The following is a 12,037-nucleotide window of genomic DNA, read 5'->3' on the forward strand; positions in this document are numbered from 1 at the left end:
ATTGTAAAGCAGCTTCCACAGAACTAATCATAAACTAGTACATATGCTCACCACCATTCTACGATGTTCTAGTTCATGTATCGTGCTATCGTGACTCTGACCAGCATAGGTCGCTTTGACAGTTCTTGTATTGTTAAACTATTACAGCATTGGTGGTGGGAAAAAATCCTGACTAACATTACGGTAGAAAGTGTACAATCTATGGAAAAGTTGTAAGATTGGCATAATATTTTTACACTGAAAATCTGTTCATAAGATGTGTGTTTCGGTTGTCATGGTAACCATCATGTCTCAACGAGCATTGTGAATCGTACACAAGTTTCTATAGCTGTTTATCAATATCTATTTGTATTGAATCCATGTCAGTATTAAAATACCTTATATTCCCGCCAAACGAATGAACTGTGTCGGCTATTGTTTATTCCAATTCTTTATTAAGGTGTCGGCTAGAGAGGAAGGCATAAATTACTTTTCGTGAAACGAAAATATGATTTTTATTTTTAGGTATTAATGGCTATTACATGTACTAGTATCAGCTAACTAAAGGCTGTTTATTGTCAAAGGCTTATATATGTAACATTACTTAATTTTAGGAAAGTAGTAACTTATAGGTGGGGCAACCTAAAATTCTGATGGCCAACCTAATTTTTGCCGTAGGTTGCCTATTGGGCAAACTGGTTAAAAAAAAGTGTTTTTTACACTGCATGTATACGTGTATGTCAATGTATAGGTCGCGATCTGACAGCTGATTCTACCGGTAAAAATACCTACCCTCTACCAGGCATCGGGAGCCGACAACTGGAAAGAGTAGAAATCCGTCAAATAGAGAGATAACATGTCGGGGCATTTGGTTCGATAGAAAGTACAGTTTGCCGGCACCCAAGCTGTACTTTCTCGCGGACCAACTTCCTCGGCATGTTGTCTCCCTATTTGACCGATCTCTACCCTTTCCTGCCGTTTCCCGAAGCCTGGTAGAGGCTAACAGATACCCACAATAGTACGTCCACTTTATATGGAGGTAATTAACAAGGGATAGTTACTAAAAGATTTGACGCAGATTTGAAATCTCTTAATTTCTTGTTTCTTAAAGGTCCAACGTATACGTATGTAATAATACGACCAACCATGAGTTGCACAAAAGGTAACTAACCCTACCATACCCCCCTATCGTTTATCAATGGAACATTCCGGAAACTCCCAGACGCCCGCCCAACAGGTGAGGTCATACCTGGACACACTTCCGCTCGCAGCGGTGCCAGTCGCTGGTAGGAACCACTACTTTTACCTGCAACCTGAGGATCAAGAGGGTTTTTTTGTCCTGCAATAAGACTATTATTCTTCATCCTTAGAAGTAATGACAACAACACTGGGCTAAGAAGACTGAAAAAAGGTGCGTAACGTTATCATATGTTGACTACGTGCCGCAATGTACGTCAGAAAAAGTACTATACCCCGACATTATTACTGGCCAATCTAAGAAGCCCGTTGAACAGATCCACAGATCTACAGATTGCCCTGCAATAAGGCTATGATGAGAACAACACCAGGCTAAGAAAGACTGAAAATGGTGTTGTACGTTACGTAATACATACATGTATGTTGACAAACGTGTCGCAATGTACGCCAGAAAAAGTACGATACCCCGACATTATTATTGGTCAATCTAAGACGCCCGTTGAAAACACGAGGAACAGATCTACAGATCGCCCTGCAATAAGGCTGTTAACCTTCATCCTCAGCTGTATTGAGAACAAGAAGACTTTAAAAGATGTGTTACGTTATACATGTATGTTGATTAACGTGCCGCAATGTACGCCAGAAAACTACTATACCCCGACATGATATTCATCAATCTAGGACGCCCGTTCTACGGTATCTAAACACGACAACACGACTCGACAGCGTGGTCAGCCACATTAAAACAGCCCAGAGTCAAATTAATGCTTTGCCAAGATTCGGAATGCAACGAAGAGGAAAGCCTGCCTGTTGTATTCCAACGCATATGTTTTGGAATAACACCTTTTGGAATGCATCACGTGTTGCCAGGTAACGGTAGGGGAATCCCCTGACTCACAGGTAAATCCGCTGACGCTGGGCTCGCTTGGCGAGTCAATCGGTAGTTATATTAAGAAATGACCGCGCCTTTAATATGACACCATAAGCACCTGTGGGTGGGTCATTATAATTAACCCTTCATTAAAAACTTTTAAGGATATGCGATTATGATAATTAGCTGATTCTTTACAGAATGGCTACAAGCCAGAGTGAGGTGTCAGACAGCAGCGTGACAACACAGGACGGCGATGACAGGTTTGCCACTTACTCGCATTAGGCAACAAGTGTAATTCACAATGTGAATTACACTTGTTGCCTAAATTGTCAAGTTCCCTACCTTGCTAGACTGCTGAATGATTCGAATACAGCCTGATTGTGCAGTATTAAGATTCCAATTGTTGTTAAATGCTGTTCGTAATTATGAGTATTTCTAGTGTAATTAAGAATTGTGATCTTAAGTACATGTAAAAGAGTGTGTAATTCAGTCTGCAGACTGTGAAATGCTTCTTCTTGTTTTACTACTTCGAATAAACCATTCATAAAGAGGCCCTTTGGGTTTTTATGCCCGATCGACTATATACGGCAACAATAAGTTTGAGCTTCTATAATGTTATGCATGGATTTGAATTTCTTAATTTACAATTACACTTGATATTTATGATACTTGAAGTAGTTTATGTTTACTTGGATATATGCTTTACCCTAAAATAGGTATGATTAGCATGAGTACATTTTGTAATGGTTTGTCGTTTATTTCTTTAATTTTATTCACATGGATTTATGAGCATTAGATAGCAAGCACATATGTACAAGAACATGAAACATGCAAAATAAAGATTGTTTATATGTTGTTTATATCATATCATAATTATGGCAACCATATTTGCCACAGTTTATACGAAGAACATCTGCAAAATGGCTCCAGAGCCCTGGAGACTGGAGACTTGGACAAGGCAGAACGAAGCTTTGCATCGGCAATCAGGTCTGTTCATGTCAAAGGTAAGTGTTGTTGGGTATGAAATATGTTTTTGTCCACAAATTGAATTTTACTGTGAACCTGTTGTCTCTCTCTCTATATCATCATTCGTCATCAAGATGTTAAAAAAAAAAGTTTAAATCTTTGTTCGCTCATCAGCTATTAAAAAAGCTTGAAGTGTGTAGGTTTATTAGAATGAACAATGCCACAACGTCAGCGATACAAAAAAGAAATCTTAAAGTATTTCAATAATATAGCACTTAACAATTTGAATCGAAAGAAAATAACGTCAGATTACCACCGATAACTTGAATATCAATAATTTTTCAGGCCAACACAAGAAAGAGCTAGAGGCACAGCCCCTGTACAGGTTAAGTGACATCTATCTTAAGAGAGGAGTCGAGTCAAAGGAGGGGGGAGACTTCACCAAGGCTGCAGCACTCTGTAACGCAGCACTGGTAAGAGCTAGGACAGAAGATGCGGAGGGAACTATACAGGAAATAACTCAAGTATTTGTGAAGGAAGTCCTGAAGATTAAACAGAAGGTAGACATTGATGATACAGAGAAGCACAAATTTATGTTGAAGACTGATAGGGACTACGTAGAAACAGAAATTAAAAGAATTGACAAAGACTCAGAGATAGATCCTTATAGCCTTGATGACGAGGACCCAAAGATAAAAGAAGTGGAAATGAAGAGAGTAGAAGCGATCAAAGCTTTGTTTCAGGCACTTGTTGGTAAACGTAATATGTTCATAGCTGGTCTTGTAGATGAATGTATTAAGGTGATGGGTCCCCCTCCCTGTAAGTACGCCATGATGGGCCTGGGGTCACAAGCCACGGGATTGGTCACACCATACTCTGATGTGGAATTCGCCATTTTGGTAGAGGAGGAAACCGAGCATAATGTCACCTATTTCCGCAACCTCACTCACTATCTGCATCTCAAAGTGATCAATCTGGGAGAAACCATTCTCCCGGCCATGGGGATTAAGTCTCTGAATGATTTCTACTCAGACGACCCCCTGGACAACTGGTTTTATGATTCAGTGACACCGCGCGGTTTTGCTTTCGATGGAGCCATGCCGCACGCATGTAAGACTCCATTGGGCAGGGGTAGAAACAGCACAGGAACAAGCGAACTCATCCGCACACCAAGCAACATGACCAACATTCTGACAGACGACCTTACGTTCCATTTAAAGAAAGGCTACCATCTCGCCAGTATATTGGGAAATGTGACTTTTATCACAGGAGAACAGGGATTGGTCAGTGAGTATAGGTCTTTGTGGACTCAGCAACTTCTAAAAAATGAGAGGAAAGTTCCACTGTTAATGGCAATTACTGTACTGGTTGATAATGTATCGACCTTTCAACATCAGAGTCTCACAGCTAGTCTGATGAATGTAAAGAAAGATTTGTATCGATTTTCGAGCCTTGCAGTGTCCTTCTGGGCGCTACTGCATGACAAACAGCCAACCACTATTTGGGAGACTATTCAAGAGATGAAAAACAGTGGAGTCATCAAAAATGAGAATGCACACCACTTACTGGTCATGGTCAGTATCTCAGCAGAACTAAGGCTGCGGACTTACATGAGCAATCGTGGTCAGGTTGAAAATATGTCAGCCTTGTCATCTATGTTAACCGAAACAAGCATTGGGGAGACGTTGAAGAAAGTGTTTTACGTGTCAAATACAAAGCAACTATTAAGGTATTATTACACAGAAAGACCACTTAAACGCCTTATTTCCAAGCTGACTGACCCTCGTCAGCGTTTTGAAGAGTCTTCAATCTTCTATGATGATTCTCCAGAACTAAAAGCTGAAGTATTCCAACGTCTGTGCGATTTCCAAAACTTTAAGGTCTACACAGAGCAGGCACTAGACAATTATCTATCTAGGCATGGCAAAAACACTGTAGATGGGAATGTCATCAACTTACTTGACAAATTGGGTAACGCCTGGACCAACCTTGCGGATTACAGTAAGGCGGTCAGCTATTACGAACAGTCACTACAGATGATGCGGAGTATATATGGCGAAGGCACTGAACATTCTGATATTTCCGCCTCACTTAACAACTTGGGTACCGCCTGGAGAAACCTTGGGGATTACAGGAACGCAATAAGCTATCACGAACAGTCACTACAGATGAGGCGGAGTATCTATGGTGAGGGCACCGAGCATTCTGATATTGCTGACTCACTTAACAACTTGGGTGAGGCGTGGAGAAATCTTGGGGATTACAAGAAGGCGGTCAGCTATTACAAACAGTCACTACAGATAAAGCGGAGTATCTATGGCGAGGGCACTGAGAATTCTGATATTGCCGTCTTATTTAATAACTTGGGTAATGCCTGGAGAAAACTTGGGGATTACAGGAAGGCGGTCAGCTATCATGAACAGTCACTACAGATGAGGCGGAGTATTTATGGCGAGGGTACTGAACATTCTGATGTTGCCGGCTCACTTAACAACTTGGGTAACGCCTGGGGAAACCTTGGGGATTACAGGAAGGCGGTCAGCTATCACGAACAGTCACTACAGATGATGCGGAGTGTCTATGGCGAGGGCACTGAGCATTCTGATATTGCCACCTCACTTAATAACTTGGGTGGTGCCTGGAGCAAGCTTGGGGATTACAGAAAGGCGGTCAGCTATTACGAACAGTCACTACATATGAGGCGGAATATCTATGGTGAGGGCACTGACCATTCTGATATTGCCGACTCACTTAACAACTTGGGTGCGACCTGGAGCAACCTTGGGGATTACAGGAAGGCTGTCAGCTATTACGAACAGTCACTACAGATGAGGCGGAGTATATATGGCGATGGTACTGAGCATTCTGATATTGCCGCCTCACTTAACAACTTGGGTGAGGCGTGGAGCAATCTTGGGGATAACTGGAAGGCGGTCAGCTATCACGAACAGTCACTGCAGATGATGCGGAGTATATATGGCGAGGGTACTGAGCATTCTGATATTGCCGCCTCACTTAACAACTTGGGTGAGGCGTGGGGCAATCTTGGGGATAACAGGAAGGCGGTCAGCTATCACGAACAGTCACTGCAGATGAGGCAGAGTATCTATGGCGATGGCACTGAACATTCTGATATTGCCGCCTCACTTAACAACTTGGGTAACGCCTGGGGAAACCTTGGGGATTACAGGAAGGCGGTCAGCTATCACGAACAGTCGCTCAAGATGAGGGGGAGTATCTATGGCGAGGGCACTGAACATTCTGATATTGCCGACTCACTTAACAACTTGGGTAACGCCTGGAGCAACCTTGGGGATTACAGGAAGGCGGTCAGCTATTACGAACAGTCACTACATATGAGGGGGAATATCTATGGCGAGGGCACTGAACATTCTGATATTGCCACCTCACTTAATAACTTGGGTGGTGCCTGGAGCAACCTTGGTGATTACAGGAAGGCGGTCAGCTATTTCGAACAGTCACTACAGATGATGCGGAGTATATATGGCGATGGTACTGAGCATTCTGATATTGCCGCCTCACTTAACAACTTGGGTGAGGCGTGGAGCAATCTTGGGGATAACAGGAAGGCTGTCAGCTATCACGAACAGTCACTGCAGATGAGGCAGAGTATCTATGGCGAGGGCACTGAACATTCTGATATTGCCGCCTCACTTAACAACTTGGGTAACGCCTGGAGAAGCCTTGGGGATTACAGGAAGGCGGTCAGCTATCACGAACAGTCGCTCAAGATGAGGGGGAGTATATATGGCGAGGGCACTGAACATTCTGATATTGCCGGCTCACTTAACAACTTGGGTACCGCCTGGAGCAACCTTGGTGATTACAGGAAGGCGGTCAGCTATTACGAACAGTCACTGCAGATGAGGCGGAGTATCTATGGCGAGGGCACTGAACATTCTGATATTGCCGCCTCACTTAACAACTTGGGTGAGGCGTGGAACAACCTTGGGGATTACAGGAAGGCGGTCAGCTATCACGAACAGTCACTACAGATGAGGCGGAGTATCTATGGCAAGGGAACTGAACATTCTGATATTGCCGGCTCACTTAACAACTTGGGTACCGCCTGGAGCAACCTTGGTGATTACAGGAAGGCGGTCAGCTATTACGAACAGTCACTGCAGATGAGGCGGAGTATCTATGGGGAGGACAGTGCCCATCCTGCTATAGTCCGCTCGCTGAACAACTTGTGCGTCGCCTGGAGAGACCTTGGGGATTACAAAAAGGCCATCGAATATTTACACAAGAAGAAACAGTTGGAACAGATAATCGGATCCCCAGCTGAGTAATCAGTACAAACATGCCCCATTTGTATCAGCTGTGTATAACGTCCTCTACCAATGTTGGTATACGTTTTGTAAAGAGAACAGATTATGGGCCTAAAAACACAGCGCCATCACACTGGACTGTTAGGCACTAATACTACAATGTAATCTGTGGCGTACGTAGAGATCGACACATTTAGTTAAAAATATAATATATATTTTTATGATAAGTTGAACTTCATTAGCAACATCTTATCATCCCGCCGATGAGTCCCCTGACAGGATTTATACACATACGACACGTGTTGTATAGGTCTAAAGAAACATTTGTGTAGTGATTTGTTGCTCTCCAAGCAGAGGTTTGGGTTTTTGGTTATTTCTTGCGTGTTTTTAGGCTTTTTAATTGGGGTTGGTGTTTTGCAATGGCATTTGGGGAGGAGGTTGAAAACATTTTAGTGCAAAAGAAAAACGATAACAAAAAGCCTAAAACACTCCAAAAATAACCTACTAATAATGATTTGTACATTTTCAATGTTTTGTAATGTTAGATATCTTTCTTAAAAGGTGATGGGGCCACTCAGAGGTAAAATGTACTTACTAAAGTGCAAGTGGTATTTTGTAGATATGTCCTATAATTTTAACAACTGAAGGCCTTGTTAATGGATACATTTAGGTGCACAGTTAATGACGGTTAGGTGCACAGTTGTTAGGCTTGCATCATATCAATATTAAATTATAAATATTTTATTTATTGTATTGCTGTACACTAAATAAAAGCAGTTACTAGTATTACATTGTATGACTGAAGTTAGCCTGACTTCCTCGTACTTCTAGCAGCCCTTCCACTGATGACCAGCACCTCTAAATCTGGAGAATTGGGAACATCTCAATCCTGTTGTTTTATGAATTTGTGCTAACAAGGACCAACTATTGTCTCCATAGCGTTGGAAGCAGGCTAGATGGAAGTCTCCAAGTTGTAGGTTAACATTGCCCACTACATTGCGTTTCACAAAAATACATGTAGGTGTGTTACTTGAAAAATTGCCCACGTTTTCAAGCAATGAAGTCAGTTTCCATAGTGTTGGAAGCAGGCTAGATGGAAGTCTCCAAGTTGTAGGTTAACATTGCCCATTACGTTTCACAAAAATACATATAGGTGTGTTACTTGAAAAATTGCGCACGTTTTCAAGCAATGAAGGAGGTCGATCCTATACTCGAGGCAATGTATGTAGTATATGAACGGTTTAAGTTTTTGTGCAACATTGCATCTCCCTAACCCCAACTTTATTCATTGGTTCTTCTGATCAGACAGTATTTTGCTGAGTACCTGCAATAACAATAGCTTTGACTGTATAATTTACTGTTCTTTATCTGTTGACATCATAATAAAAGCAAGTGAACACTCATGGAAGTTGTGTTTTGTGGTATTTTGTATTTTACAAACTTGGTTCGACTATTATATGGAAAGAATAATCCTCCTTTTCTCGCTAGCTCGTTTGATATACATCTAGGAAAGTTTACATTATGAACATTTAACGAAGTTGTGTTTTGAGATATTTTGTATTTTACAAACTTGGTTCGAATACTATATGTAAAGGAAATAACTATTCCTTTTCTTGCTCGTTTGGTGTCCATCTAGGACGTTTACATTATAAACATGTGTGAAGCTTAGTAATATACAATATGAACATGATTGTGTACCAAATTGACTAGAAAAAACAGACAAAAGTTAGCCTGGGTGCCATCCTCCGTAGTATTCGCCCGCTCCCTAATGTCGCTAGCTATACCCGTGGTAGCGGGCGAATACTTCGGAGGATGGCACCCAGGCTAGGAATTATATGGTGTACAAGTACACATTTATAGTCTGTCGTTGCTATTTACTCCGTAATACCTACGGATTGCTTGCATTCATAATATGGCAATAGCGTGATGTTAGCGTTAACTACCCATCGCCTAGCTGACTCTCAACATATAAAATAAGACGCATATCACGTATACTACCTAATTTGTTATTGCACATGATAGTATTTCATCAAAACTTAAAGTTATTGCTCATAGAATCCAGCAGTAAGTCCTCTGTAGTATGTAACAGCGTACATCATCAGTAAGCATGTCAGTATTATCAGTCAGTGGGTCCTCGGTAGGACGTTAAACTGCCTTCAGAAACCTGGTAGATGTAGGTAGCCTCTACCATGCTTCGGGAGACGGCTGGCCAGAGTAGAAATCGAGTAGAAAGACAGATACATGTAACATACCAGGGGAGTTGCCGCGCAAAATGTACTCTCTAGCGGACCAGCTCCCTGGTATGTCATCTGTCTTTCTGCCCGATTTCTACCCTATCCAGCCGCCTCCCGAAGCCTGGTAGAGGCTAGAGGCAAGGTCGTTTGTTTTCGGGCCCTGTAAGGTGCAACTCAAGATACATTTAGTTAATCTTTTCTGGAATTTGAATCTCACGGTGGCTTAGGCCTTATCTTCACAAATACATGTACATGTATATATTCATCAAACGAAGCGCTGTGGCATTATATTATCTGTTCATGTACATAGTTTCTCATAGACAGTTTTTGTCATATTGTCAATGTCATATCGTCAATTGTATTTTGTCTTCTCAGGTATCAACGATCCAAGTGAAAACCGAAAGCATGCCCGTGACAGTAAGTGAAAGCTGTGGAGATGTTCTAGTGTTGTATGAACAGGGTATGTCTTCTAAAGTCAAGTATCAGCAATGAACGTGTGAATCCAAGTGAAAGCGAAGAACATCATCAGAGTCATTGAGAGCTGTGCGGATGTTTCTGTGTTGTAAGAACAGGGTATGTTTTCTCTTTTGTCTTCTCAAGTCAAGTTTCAACACTGAAAGTGTGAATCCAAGTGAAGACTGAGAACACGACCATCATCAGAGTAAGTGAGAGATGTAGATGTGATTGTGTTGCAGTCTAGGAACAGGGTATTTTTTTGTCTCCACAAGTACGTCTAGAATCAACTATGAACGTGTGAATCCCGTGAGTGAAAGACGATAACATGACCATCATCAGAGTTAGTGAGATCTGTGCAGACGTTCCTGTGTTGTAGGAACAGGGTAATACTATGTTTTCTTTTGTGTTCTCAAGTCTCAATTATCTTCTCAACTATCAACGATGAAAGTGTGAATCAGCATGATTATGACAGTAAACATGATAGTCAGAGTCAGTGGCAGCTGTTTGGATGTTCCCGTGTTGTAGGAACACGGTATGTTGATGTCCTTGACGATGGGACACTTCCTGGGCCGGGCGAGCGTGTTCTGGTCGTCCGTGTGCGCGCAGGTGCCGTTGATGATCCGGAAGGCCCCGGAGTCCGCGATTCTGTGAGGGGAGAAATATCGAGAGAAGCGGTTAACTTGGCTCTTGCTCCGTAAATACATTCATCTGGTTGGTATGTCACTGAGTAAAGAGGCTCTTTTTACACAAGCAAGTCTTTTGTTCGGCCGGCGTTTCAGTGACCGTCTGTCACCTTCCTCAGGACAATTCTGACTGGTTCACATTGCCTTTTAGATACATTTTCCTGTAGCTGTAATCACGTATATTGTACGTTTTGGAATGCATCTATAGCAGCGACACCTGTGCTGCAGTGCAATGTGAACCAGTCAGAGTTGCCCTGAGGAAGGTGACAGACGGTCATCGAAACGTCGGCTGAATACAAGGCTTGGTTGTGTAAAAAGAGTATCTTTAATAAGTTAGCTCTTGTTGTCGCATGTATATGTATATGTCAAGGTAGAGGTCGCGATCTGACAGCCGGTACAAATACCTAGTCTCTACCAGGCTTCGGGAGACGACTGGAAAGAGTAGAAATCCGTCAAATAGAGAGATAACATGCCAACCAACCAAAAGGCAAATAACACTCCCCTATCCCCCCTGTAGTTTGTCAATGGAACATTCCGGAAACTCCCAGACGCCCCGCCCAACAGGTGAGGTCATACCTGGTAACACTTCCGCTTTCGTAGCGGTGCCAGGCGCTGGTAGGAACCGTTACTTTTACCTGCAAGCTGAGGATCAAGAGTGCTTGATCCTGCTATAAAAAATTATACTTCATCCTTAGCTGTTAGAAGAACAACACCGGGCTAAGACGACTGAAACAGGTGTGTAACGTTAACGTATACATGTATGTTGACTTCGTACCGCAATTTACGCTAGAATAAGTACCGATACCCCGACATTATATACTGGTCAATCTAACAAGCCAGATCTACGGCATCTAAACATGACAACACGACTCGACAGCGTGGTCAGCCACGTTTAGAACAGTCCCGAGTCCAATTTATGCTATGCCACGATGTGGAATAAAACGAAGTGGGAAGTCTGTTGTATTCCATAGCATATGTTTTAGAAAGCACCTTTTGGGAATGCAGCAAGTGTTGCCAGGTACTGGTACTGTAGGGGAATCCCCTGACTCACTGGTAAATCCACTGACGCTGGGCTCGCTTGGCGAGTCAATCGGTAGATATATTAGAATAGCAGTTACCTTGTTCCTCTTACCTGTTTATGTATTGCGTATTCACTGTTGGCTAGTATGATCCTGTATACCAACGTCATTAGATTTAAGTAGAGATAGTAGGTTTGATAAGTATATCGTTCACATAGAACTATAGCATATAGTTTTATACATGCATCACCACATTTCTCTTGTCAATGTTTGCAATTAGCCCTCGGGCAAGAACTTGCAATAAACAATTCAATTAATATATTAAGAAATGACTACG

General features: G+C 42.2%; 1 long non-coding RNA gene and 1 pseudogene across 1 annotated transcript; both read left to right on the plus strand.

Moving 5' to 3' along the window:
- The first annotated feature begins 1,219 nt into the window (after positions 1-1,219).
- LOC109485980 lies at positions 1,220-3,043 on the plus strand. The gene is made up of 3 exons (XR_002141168.1): positions 1,220-1,390; positions 2,248-2,310; positions 2,948-3,043. It is a non-coding gene; the product is annotated as an uncharacterized LOC109485980 (long non-coding RNA).
- A 2,834-nt stretch (positions 3,044-5,877) lies between these two features.
- On the plus strand, positions 5,878-7,556 carry LOC109485979 (annotated as a pseudogene).
- Positions 7,557-12,037: the final 4,481 nt, after the last annotated feature.

This window comes from Branchiostoma belcheri, unplaced genomic scaffold, assembly GCF_001625305.1.
Source record: "Branchiostoma belcheri isolate BF01 breed outbred unplaced genomic scaffold, Haploidv18h27 scaffold797, whole genome shotgun sequence".
NCBI classification, from domain to species: domain Eukaryota; kingdom Metazoa; phylum Chordata; class Leptocardii; order Amphioxiformes; family Branchiostomatidae; genus Branchiostoma; species Branchiostoma belcheri.